The sequence below is a fragment of the Balaenoptera musculus genome, chromosome 11 (assembly GCF_009873245.2).
Source record: "Balaenoptera musculus isolate JJ_BM4_2016_0621 chromosome 11, mBalMus1.pri.v3, whole genome shotgun sequence".
Lineage (NCBI taxonomy): Eukaryota > Metazoa > Chordata > Mammalia > Artiodactyla > Balaenopteridae > Balaenoptera > Balaenoptera musculus.
The window spans coordinates 5742495-5754574 of record NC_045795.1 but is presented as its reverse complement, the minus strand read 5'-3'; positions in this window follow the sequence as shown (position 1 = coordinate 5754574).

Below are 12080 nucleotides of genomic sequence, written 5' to 3'. Positions count from 1 at the left end.
AGGTATGGCATGGCCTTCTGGGGAGTAAGTGGGTAAAGTGCTGGCCCCCAGGAGTCACTGGGCTTGGAGGGCTGAGCTCTGGAGAGGAGGGGGGGCTGTGAGACTAACCTGGAAAGCGCCCTGTGAAGGCCGTGGGTGTGTGGACTGTGGGGCTTCCCCACTGACGGTGTCAGTGCAGGACTCAGAGATCTAGCCTGCTGTCATTAGTGGAGAGCTGTGGTTCCCTGCTCTGGAGAGGAAGTTTCCCAAAGTGCAAAGGTGATTGTAATTGTAGTGATAAGCAGCCTGGTGAAATTGGGCTGGAGACCCTGGGGGAAAAGGACCACTTCCTTGAACAAGAGGCTGCTGGCAGCATCCCAGCATGGTGGCCAACCTTTGCTGACACAGTAACAGCTGTTTAGAAAAATTGGCCTGAAGAGGCAGATTTTCATGGGAGTTCCAGCCATAAGCCTGGGGCCAGGCGAAGTGGCTTCTCTATAGATGAGGAGGAATTACAGAGACCAGACTCCCTCATCCGCAGAGCGTGTGGCTCAGATGCTCTTTGCTACCCTCAGACTGGATCGCTGGATTAGCAACAGTCAGTAAGCCAGAATAAAACCAATGTGGTGTCTATGAAAAGATTCTTTATCATGAAATCCTACCAGGAAGATTCAGAGAAAGTGTACATTTCTGGAAAATATTTGTGGCAAAAAACCCCAATGAATTTCAGATACCATCTGCTCTTTACTCTCAATAATATTAAAAAACGCTCTGCATAAAATTAGATGAACTGTAAAATGACATGACAGTGGAAGATAATGTTGAGATGTAAGCAGCACTTAAAGGGAAATAAATGAGGTGTGAAGAAATGATTTAAAACTAAGCAGATAACATCAGTGTTTCAAAACGCATTAGAAGCAGTAAAGAGCAGACTCAACCCTGCCAAAAATTATTTCAGTAAAATACAGAAGACAAGCTAGAAAAAATATATGTATATATAATGCAAAACAAAGAGAGGAAAAAACTGGGGGGATTTCATGGTCATACGTGGAGATCCAATATGTGGAAAACTGTATTTCTGAAGATGATACCAAGAACAGATGGAAGAAAAACAATATTTAAACATATATAAAACTTCCTAAAGACTGAAATCTCCCAATTAAAATGGCCCACTGGGTACTAGGCAAAATGAAGAGATTCAAACACTTAACATACCCCGGTGAAAGTTCTGAAATTTATGTAAAAGTAAAGAACCCTATTAATGCCATGAGAGAAGATTATATACAAAAAAAAGAAAAAAGAAAGAAAAGAAAAAGGAAGGAAGAGAAAGAAAGAGAGAGAGAAAGAAAGAAAGAAAAAGAAAAAGAAAGAGAAAGAAAGAAAGGAGGAAGAAACAGAAAAAAGAAATACAAACTGGTCTCAGGATTTTTTTTTAATAATATAGATGCTAAAATCAATGACGCAGTCAATGTCTAGAGTTCTGAGGGAGAAACTTTGTGACCCCAAATTCCTTACGTTGCCACTCTGTCTGTCACCTGTCAAGAACAGAAGAACACATTTTCAGAGATTCAAGGGCTCATAAACCTACAGTCCACGTGCAGCCCCTTTGCTACTCAAAGTGTGGCTCACAGTCAGCAGCGTCGTATCATCTGGGACCCTGCTGGGCAGCAGACGCTCTCCTCAGGCCCCACGTCAGACCTACTGAATCAGAATCTGCATTTTAACAAGACCTCCATGTAATTTATATGCACGTTAAAGTTCGAGAAGTACTGCTCTAGTAAACCAAGCAATTAATCAAAATGTAAACTGCACCCCCTCCCCCAATAGTGAATCACAGTTGAGGACCACGGTGAACATTAAATTAAGTACCATAGAATCAAATCTTAATAAGTGTATATCGAAAGTCTACATATACATTTATGTAACATAAAATAATAACCTGAAAATAAATGTCTAAAATCTAGTATAAATAAGGAAGGAGAATAGGTGACAGAAAATAAAAAGCCTATTGCATCATATGGTTCAGCAACATTCAATAAAATTCTTAACCTTTGGGATGTTTTATCCTTGGAATTGGTAAACAAGTATGTATATGTATGTGTGTGTGTATGTGTGTGTGTATATATATATATATATATATATATATATATATATATGTTTTTCAAATATGTTAAAGACAAATGATACCCAAACTATAAACTAGCTTTAAACAAACAGAGGGCAAAAATTTACATAATGTAAAAGAAAAAAAATCAGAACATATTCTTTGTGAAAATAAATGTAAATGGGATAAACTCCCCTATTCAAAAAGTAGGCAGATTTCTGTCAGTGAAAATAGCTTTATTACTTATCTTCAAATCAAAGAAAATATAAAGTACAGAGCGGGCACAAAAACTCTCCTGAGCTCCCATTATACACAAATAATCATTATAAATGTTCTGATGATCATTTTTCCAGGAAACAAATCCATTTGGTTTTTACAAATGGGACAATACGATGCATGTAGTTTTTAAAACTGCCCATTAAATATGATATGTCTAGGTGTATTTGTAGTTGTTATTTGTTTGTTTCATATTTTCATGCTTAGGGTTCTCTGGATCTGTGGTTTGATGTATTTCATTCATTTTGAAAATTTCATTTAAAATATTTTTTTCTGCATAGTTATCTCTCTCCTCTTCTTCTGGGAAACTAATTACCCATTGTTACTTCTTCTTCCAGCTCTCGAAGCTCTGTTATGTTTTATTTTTCACTCTCTTTTTTTTCTTTTTGTGTTTCAGTTTGGGTAATTTCTATTAACCTATTTTCAAGTTTGTTGATTCTTTTCTCAGCTCTCAAGTCTGCTGAAGAGCCTGTTGAAGGCATTTTTCATCTACAGTACCACAGTTTTCTTTCCCCTAATATTTCCATTTAACTTTCTCTTCTCGCTCCCACTTCTCTGCTGAAGTTTCCCATCTCTTTATGTATGTCATATGCTTTTTTCCCCTAAGCGTCTAACATATGAATTATAGTTATTTTAAATTCCTTGTCTGATAGCTCCAATACACGGGTTACCTCTGAATCTGGTTGTGTTGATTGCTTTGTCTCTTGACTTTGGTTTTGCTTTGTTTTTTTTAAAATTTTGTTTTGTGTGTATGTCTTTAATTTTTGATTGAACGCTAGACATCATGTATAGACCAATCGGCACTGAGGTAAATAGTATTTACACATGTAAGTGGGCATGCCTCTTCGGTTAGACCTTCAGTGTGGGTGTTGAGTAAATACATTAAGGAGTTGAAGTGGGTTTGAGTTTTCTGGTTGTTATGGTTCCCTTCCATGAAAACTGGCTTCAATTCCTCTAGCATTAGCTTGTGCTTAGGGGCTGGGGTTCCAGAGGGTCTTTCTCAATGCTCCTGCTCTACCCTCAACCTCCAGTCTTCCCTGTGTACCTGTGCCAAAGAGGGGGAGGTCTCTCTTCATGCTCCTGCCCCCTTTCCAGAAGTAGACCGTTCTTGCGTATCACTTGGTGCTTGCTAGCCCTGTGGTGGGGATAGGGAAGGTTGTCCTGATCCAGCTTCAATCTTAGGCTGATCCTCTCTGCCTGGGTCTTAGGGGTGGGGCTTTCACAGCAATCCCGCTCCTTTTCCCATGATAGCCAGACTGCCTTGTATCTGTGGTGAGTCTTGTCTGAGGTAGTTCCTGCTTCTGCCCTGGATATAGGAGACTTCTATTCAGTCCCGAACCAAGAATTGTTTCCTGCTCCTTCTCCAGGGGTAAAGGATGTTCCTTTTTTTTCTTTTTCCTTTTTTTTTTTTTTTTTAACTTTTCCCCAGCCGCCCCAGCTTACCAGTGTCCCAGCAAACTAAAACTTTTTTTTGTTTTTTAATAGGGGAGTAGGGTCCAATCAGAGTTTTGTGCCTTTCCTATAAAAGCAGCCACTCCCATTTTCAAGGTCTACACAAAGGAGTTTCTCTTGGTCTCCTGCTTTGCTCCCGATCTTTCTTGTGAGCATTCAGTGGAGGTCCCTGTAAAAGACCCTGAATGTGAGTGCAAACTCCCTCTGTGTCTGTGCTCTCAGGGGTTCTGTACTCTACTGCTAGCCCACACTTGGCCCTATGCAACCCATTTTAAAATCTAGCTGAATTCTTCTTACTCATGTGTATGGTCCCAGCATCTCTTCCTCCTGTGCTCTGCCGTAGATGAGTCAGTACTTGTGTCCCATTTTTCCTTGGAGGGGCCTGACTTTCCTTGCATTTAAGGATACTTTTTTTTGTGCTGTGTCCTCAGCTCTCTGATAAGTTCATGCAAGTTAAAATGTTGCCATTTTTCTGGATTTTTTTCCCCATTGTTAGAGTGAGGCAATACTTCTTCCTGCTTTCCCCATCTGAGGTGGAATCAGGCATGGTTTGAAATGCTTTACAAGTAATAACTCGTCACTTTCTTTCAACAAATCTATAAGGTAGATATTATTATAGTCCGCATTGAACAGATGAAGAAACTTAAGCACAGACATTTAACTTATCCAAAATCACATAGCCAGAAGGGCGAGAACTGAAATTCAAACTTAAGCAGTCCGATGCAGAGGCTGCACCATTCACCGCTAAAATGCAACTGCCGTGCATATTGTAAATGGTCTGAATATACCATTTTTTAAAACCCAGTCCTCTCCTAAGGGATATTGGGTTGTTTCCGATAGTTTTCTATTATAAACAATGCTGCAGTTAACTTGTGAAGTTATCTCCCAAAGATAAGGCCCTCAACCTGTTGCTGGGTCAAGGGGCATACATGTACTTATTTAAATTTAAAATACCTATTGTCAAATTGCAATAATTTCATTCATTAAAATTAAATTTAAAGTTTTTTTCAATTACAGAGTATAAAAGTGATATAACTTTTTTTATAACGTGCTTACTGAAAAAAAATTCAGATGAAAAATATTATATATATATACACCCATATACTCATGTGTATATGTATTCACACACAGAGCTCACTCCAGTCCTACACCAATCCCACTCCTTTCTTGTACCAACCACTATCACAGTGTAGTATATATAGCGGTAGAATTTTGAAAAGCAGAGAGAGCATTTCATTCGGAAAGCATAGCATGAGCAACATCTGGCCGGGGCAATCAGGAAACCAGCCTTTCTGGAGCAGAGTTACACAGTATAAGAAACAAGTTTGCGAAAGCAGAGGGAGCTATGAAAGCTGTGCAGAGGATTTGTGATTCGATGTAATAAGAAATAATAGAGCTGTTCTTTCTTGGGGGCAAAGAAGTGACATACTAAACCTGTTATCTCAAGATGATCTTGGCAAAAGTAGTTGCACATGGTTTGGATGGGAATACATGGAACTGGTCATAATAGCCAAGATACTAGAAAGACAATCCAGGCAGGAAGCGGTGGTGGCCTGAGCTAGGAGGCGTGGGATATGACTTGCCGATAAACTGACACGTGACCTACTGGAACCTATCAACTTATCAAAGATGTAACGGACTTGTGCATTAGAGGTAGACATGACTATTACAACTTCGTAGGGTAACTTTGATTAATTTAGCCTGCTTCAATTCCATAGTCAAGTACTGTCATTTCTCCCCTACATACGCTCTCACTCTGCTGCCTCATTTCTTTGCTCCCTCCCTTGGCGAAACCCAACTCCTCGTCTGCTCTGTGGCTGCCCTGCACAGTGGAACATACCTGGAGGAAGCCCAGGTGTGTCCCATTGGCTTCAGGTGGGTGCCCAGGCCAGCAGGCAGTCATGCCAAACCGCACTGGCCCGTCACTCTCCCGTGCTTTTCTAGACCTCAGACTTCCTCGTCCCTCTCCAAACTCCAGTACTTCTTCCTCCATCTTCAGCCTCAGCTCACGATACTGGCTCCCATTACGGTGACAAAATGGAAGCCACCAGAAGAGAACAGATACAAGGGAGGGGGGAGGGGTGGTGGTGGTGGGATGCATTGGGAGACTAGGATTGACATGTAGACACTAATATGTATAAAATGGATAACTAATAAGAACCTGCTGTATAGAAAAATAAAATAAAATTTAATTCTCTCCAAAAAAAAAAAAAGAGAACAGTTACAAGCTCTCACCACCAAGCACGCCCACGCACCTCTCCAGATCAGTGTTCACCCCCTGTGCAGCCCTTCTCTTCTTACAGACAACGGTTCGTACTCCTTGGGCCAGCCAACCTCTCCTCCTGTGCACCTAGTAACATCCCCCCACACTCACTCAGGGACACTGCCCCCCAAATTCTCCCTTCTCTCTCCTACAGCATCAATGTTGCCTTCTTTTCTGGATCATCCCCATCAGCTTAGAAACAGGCTGATTCTTCTTTCAGGTTAAAAAAATCAAAACCCTCTTGGCCGCATTCTCCCCTCCAGCTACCGTGTGTGCCTTTCCTTTTCTTTACAAGAGAAGTTTTTGAACGTGCTGTTTGCACCCACTGTCCCCGTTTCCTCCCTTCCCGACCCCTCGAAGCCACTCCAACCAGACTTTGCTGCCACCTCTCCGCCCAGACTACCATGCTCACGGCCCCCGGTGACGTACACACTGCCAAATCCAGGGGTAAGCGTGCATTCTCATCACACCTGACCTATCAGTAGGAGGACCTGTCACTTGTCATCCGAACTGGGGCACATTTGAGAGTGAATAGGGTTGTAGCAATGATTAAACCCAGTCCAGCAGTATCAGCTGGGATGGTTCAGGGCAAACCAAGACAAGTCAGCAGATACGAAGCAGCTGCTCGCTCCCTCCTCTTTGCTCCTGGCCTTCAGGCCAACAGTTAGCAGGCTATCCTCCTGCCTTCCCGGCTGCTCCTTGTCTGTCTCTTTCTCCTGTTCCTCCTCATTGGCTGGTCTTCTTAACAGTGAGGTGCCACAGGGCTCAGCCTGCTCTCAGACCCTCTGCTCTTCTCTATACTCGCTCCCATGGTGACTAATCCCATCTCAGGGCTGTAAGTACCATCTTACATGCTGATGACTCTCAATTTTATCTCTGGCCCCATCTCTCCCCTGAACCTGCATATCCAGCTGCCTAGCCTATGTATCTGCTGACTTCTCCAATGCAATATGTTCACTGTTGAGTGACTTCTTCCTCCCAATCCTGTTTCCCATTGAAGTTAATGACACCTCAACCCTCCCAGTTGCTTTGTCTAAAAATCTCAGTCATCCACCACTCCCGTCTTTCTCTCATGGCCCTCCTCTGCTCAACAAGAAAATCCTGCTGGCATTTACACCAAAACAGATCTAGAATCTGACTACTTCTCATCGCCCTCCGGCCTCCACCCTGGTGTGAGTCACCAGCATCTCCAGCTGGGATTGTTGTAACAGCTCCCTAACTGGTCTGCGTGTGTCCGCCCTCGCCCCCTTTCCATTCCTCAGCCCAGCTCTCAGAGCAACGCCGTGTGCAGAGGAAGTCAGAGCATGTTGTGTTCCTGCTGAAAGCCCTTCTCACTGATGAAAGCCAGTGTTCTCTCACCCCAGTCAGAACGGCCATCATCAAAAAGTCTGCAAATAACAAATGCTGGAGAGGGTGTGGAGGGAAGGGAACCATCCTGCACTGTTGGTGGGAATGTAAATTGGTGCAACCACTATGGAGAACAGTACGGAGGTTCCTCAAAAAACTAAAAATAGAGCTACCATAGGATCCTGCAATCCCACTCCTGGGCATACATCCGGAAAAGATGAAAACTCTAACTTGAAAAGGTACATGAACCCCAACGTTCACTGCAGCACCATTCACAATAGCCAAGAAATAGAAGCAACCTAAGTGTCCATCGACAGATGAATGGATAGAGATGTGGTATATTTATATAGTGGAATACTACTCAGCCATAAAAAAAGAATGAAATAATGCCATCTGCAGCAACATGGATGGGCCTAGAGATGATCATACTAAGTGAAGTAAGTCAGACAGAGAAAGACAAATATCATATGATATCACTTATATGTGGTATCTAACAAAAAATGATAAAAATGAACTTATTTACAGAACATAGATGGATTCACAGACTTAGAAAACAAACTACGGTTACCAAAGGGGAAAGGTGGGGGAAGGGATAAATTAGGAGTTTGGGGTTAGAAGATACAAAGTAGCAGATACAAACTACTATATGTAAAATATCAATAGATAAACAACAAGGACGTACTGTGTAGCACAGGGAACTATATTCAGTATCTTGTAATAACCTAAAATGGAAAAGAATCTGAAATTATATATATGAAACTGTCACTTTGCTGTACACCTGAAACAGTGTAAATCAATCATACTTTAATTAAAAAAGGAATGATTAAAAAAAAAAAGCCAACGTTCTCATTTTCACTTGCCTCACTCTTTGCCCAGGGCCTTCAGTCTTTTTCTTTGGACTTTCTCTGTAGAAAGCAATCCTTCAGCTCTGCCCTCTTCCTCAACACTCACATCTGAACCATCACAAAAGCTCCTTGAGAAAACTACGGTTTCTCTTCTTCTTTAGATGCACCTTCCAGAATGTTCTGACCAACAGTTAGAACAAGAGGATGTCAGTGCTTGCAGTACCTGCCTAAAAGTAGCATTTGTAGCCCAATAATAACTCAGGATGCACCTGTTAGAGGGGTTCAAATGGTGGCATTTCAGTTTCCATATTAAGAGAATGTTCTGTGGGGTCCTCTTCCCAAAGTGGCAACACATTGGGGGTTCATTTCACTCTCAGCAGGTGGAAGACAGAAACTGTAGTTTTCCGCTGTCAGCAGCAATTCCTCCCACTGGAGCTCTTGGAAGGCTGCAGATTTACAGGAAGAGGGCAGTGTATCAACGCTATTTGTTAATGGTGGTAACACTGACTCCCCTGCCTGTTGTCTTATTTGTTTGGGACCAGGCTATGATTGTGAGGATCCTTTCTCAAGGAAGCCATCATCTGAGGGAAAACAAATGGGACTTTCGTTCATTCATTCAACAAACATGTATTAAGTGCCTGCACCAGACATCGTGTTCACGTCTCACCCCATAGAGACTAGAGGGGAAACCTGACACTACACAAAAAACTACACAAGCACATAGTTACCGTTCTGTTCGGAGGTCCAGAGAGAAAGGACAGATATTAGGAGAGCGTAGTAGAGGTGAGGGCTAACCCCTGAAAAAAGTCTCCCCGGAGATAACTGTATTTTCTTCATTGTTATAAAAATTCAGTTTCCCCACTCTTAGGCTTTCTTGAGCTAGAAGGCAGGCTGCTCAGAGGTGGGAATCTAAGTAGGGGTGCTCCTGGTTGCTGCCCTCTGACGTGGCATGTATGTTCCAAGCGGGGCCTGGGAATTCAGAGGAAGGACCGAGCACAGCCAGCCGGGGATGCTGGGTCGTGCAAGAAAGGCAGGCCTGTGATGGGCTCAGAGAAGAGGAGAGTCATTCCAGGCAAAGGGAGCTTGAAGTCTGTCTGGAGAAAGAGTACGTTATTTAGTCTTAGTGGAGCCTGGGAGAGAGAGATGGGTAGAAAGAGGTAGAAAGATGGGCTCTACGTGCCAGGCGTGTGGGTTTCAGGGAGAAGAGAGTGGTGAACGTGACGGATATAGCCGTAAAGCTTACTGATGGAGAAGAGGGCCAGTCAACCAAGTGAACACATAAATCCGCAACAAAATGACATCAAACTGTGAAAAGGGCCACGTGGGAACTAAACTCGGAGGTGGTGGAGAGAGTGCGGTAAGCAGAGGGCAGTGGCTCCAGAGGGATGCTCGGGGTGGGCGGGGAGGTGTCCCCCCCCCCGCCCGGAGGTGATCTGGGGTCAAGAGACCTGAGTGCACCACGAGGCCAGTCAACCAGAAAAGATGAGAGAGGGACCAAGCTCGGGCCTTGCAAGTGTGGAGGCAGGAAGTGTCGGAGGGGATTAGGAATAATCCAACAGCTAGAATCTGGGGCAGCAGAGGGCACGGGGTACTGGATGAGATGGCATCTTTCCTGAAGGCCCTTGAAAGCCGAAGCAAAGAGTTGGGATTTTATTCTAAGAGAAAAGGAAGCCACTGAAGGGAATTAAGTGAAAGAGTAGTATGATTCATTTGTAGAAGCTGTGTGGACAGATTGGAGGGACTCTGGAACCTAACGATCCGGAGACTCCCGTAGATGAGATAAGGGCCGTGGGGTAGTGGGGAGGGGGAGGTCGACTGGAGCTGTGTTTCAGAAATGGAAATGACAAGCCTACTGATGTGACCTGGGGGCTGCAGTGGGGGCTGAGACCAGCAATAGGAAAACGGGAGCAACGTGTGCAAACTGGGTTTCTGGTTTGAGCCAACAGCAGGGAAGTACCGTTTTCTGAAGAAAGTTTGGAGAAACTCTGGAGAAACCGAAGGCCAAGTGGATTGCGGGGAATCCCACGTGTGGGGTTTGGGCTCAGCCTGTAAGATAGGCTGGTGGTGAGATCAAATAGACAGTGAGCGCTCAGAGAAAGGTCTCGGCTCGTAACAGAAATGTTGGTGTCATCGGCTTGCAGGTGTGTCTCTCGCCAGGCCTGTGAATGAGATCAGCTAGGGAGTGAGTGGAGAGAGAGGACAGGACAAGTGGGCTGGAGGCTGAGAAGCTGGCATCTTGGGGCTGGGCTGAGGGGCTTGAGGAGAGATGCATGGGGCGGGAGGTGCAGCAGGGACGTGTTGGTCCAGATGTGGATCCAGACACAGCCAGTGCTGGTTGTCCGGAAGCTGCCAGGAAGCCCAGTAAGATGAGAGAGCGTAGGCTTCCTCGGATTTGCCAGCGTGGACATCTTTGGTGACTTTGGTGTATGGTGGGTGTGGAAGCCAGGGGGGCATGGGCTGAAAAATGAACTTACAGTGATGTGTGGATAGTTCTGGAAAGATTTTGCTATGAAGGAAAACTAAGGAATTGGGATAGTAGCTGGGGGGTCATGAGGGCAAGGGATGTTTTCTATTTTTAAGTTAGGAAACACTTAAGTATGTTTAGCCGTGGGTGGGAATGATGCAACAGAGAGGGAGTGGTTGGTAATTAACGCAGGCAAGAGAAGACTGCTGTGGGGCCAAGGCGGGAGCAGGTGAGGGGGGTGGGTGCCGGGTTTTTGGCTGCTCTAACAAACTACCATGAACCTGGGGGCATAAAACAACACACGCTTCTCCTCTTACAGCCTGGAGGTCAGAAGTCCAAATCAGTGTCACTGGACTAAAGTCAAATTGTCAGTAGGGTCAAAGGTCGCTCTGGAGGCTCTAGGGGACACTCTGTTTCTTGCTTTTTCCGGCTTCTAGAGCTGATTCCTTCGTTCATTGCCGCTCCCTCCATCTTCAAAGCCAGCAGGGGAGGGTCTTCGAATCTGTCTCTGCTCTGGTCACATCATCTACTCCTCTGTCTTCAAATCTGTCTCTGCTCTGGTCAAGTTTCCCTCTGCCTCTCTCCTGTGATTACATTTCGGGCCAACCTAGGTATTCCAGAATAACCTCCCCACCTCAAGATCCTTATTAATTACACCTGCAAAGTCTCGTTTGTCCTATAAGGTAACACTCAGCCAACATGTATGGGCTGCGGAGCGCTGCGGAGGACTGGCCTTGGCTCGGAGCGGGGAGACTTCCTTCCTTCTTGTAACGAGAGGGAGAAAGGGAAAGGGACCCGTGCAGGACTGTGTAGATTTGGTGGTGCAAAGATGAGGGAGTTCCTGCTTTTGGCTTCAATTTTCTGCAAGAAGTATTGACAGCTGAGAGGAATGGCGACTGAAGGAGGGTGGACAGGGGAGCGGAGGGGGTAGAGGTCTGGAAGTATTGCACGGAGTGGGAAACTTAACCACCTCTCAGGCCTGGCCAGGTGTTAAGTATAGGACGAGAATCTATGGGATCTAATCAGGAGGCGGGGAAAACAAAGCAGCCGGCTGGCTTCTCAGGAGACTGTGAGAAGGGGGTCGGGATGGAGAACGAGGGGACCCTGGGTGAGTGAACTCTAAGTACCAGAGGGGTTGGGCGGAGTGGGATATCTCTAATGCAGATTTTGGGGACAGTGCAGATTTAGGTGATGACAAGTTCTGGGGTTTCCCTTGGGGAGGGAGTCACTGGGGGACAGAGAGATGGGTCATCCACCTGGATGCTGAAGAAAACAGAGTGGGAAACAACCACCTCTCAGGCCTGATGAGAGACCCTGGCCAGGTGTTAAGTATAGAGTGAGAATGAAAAC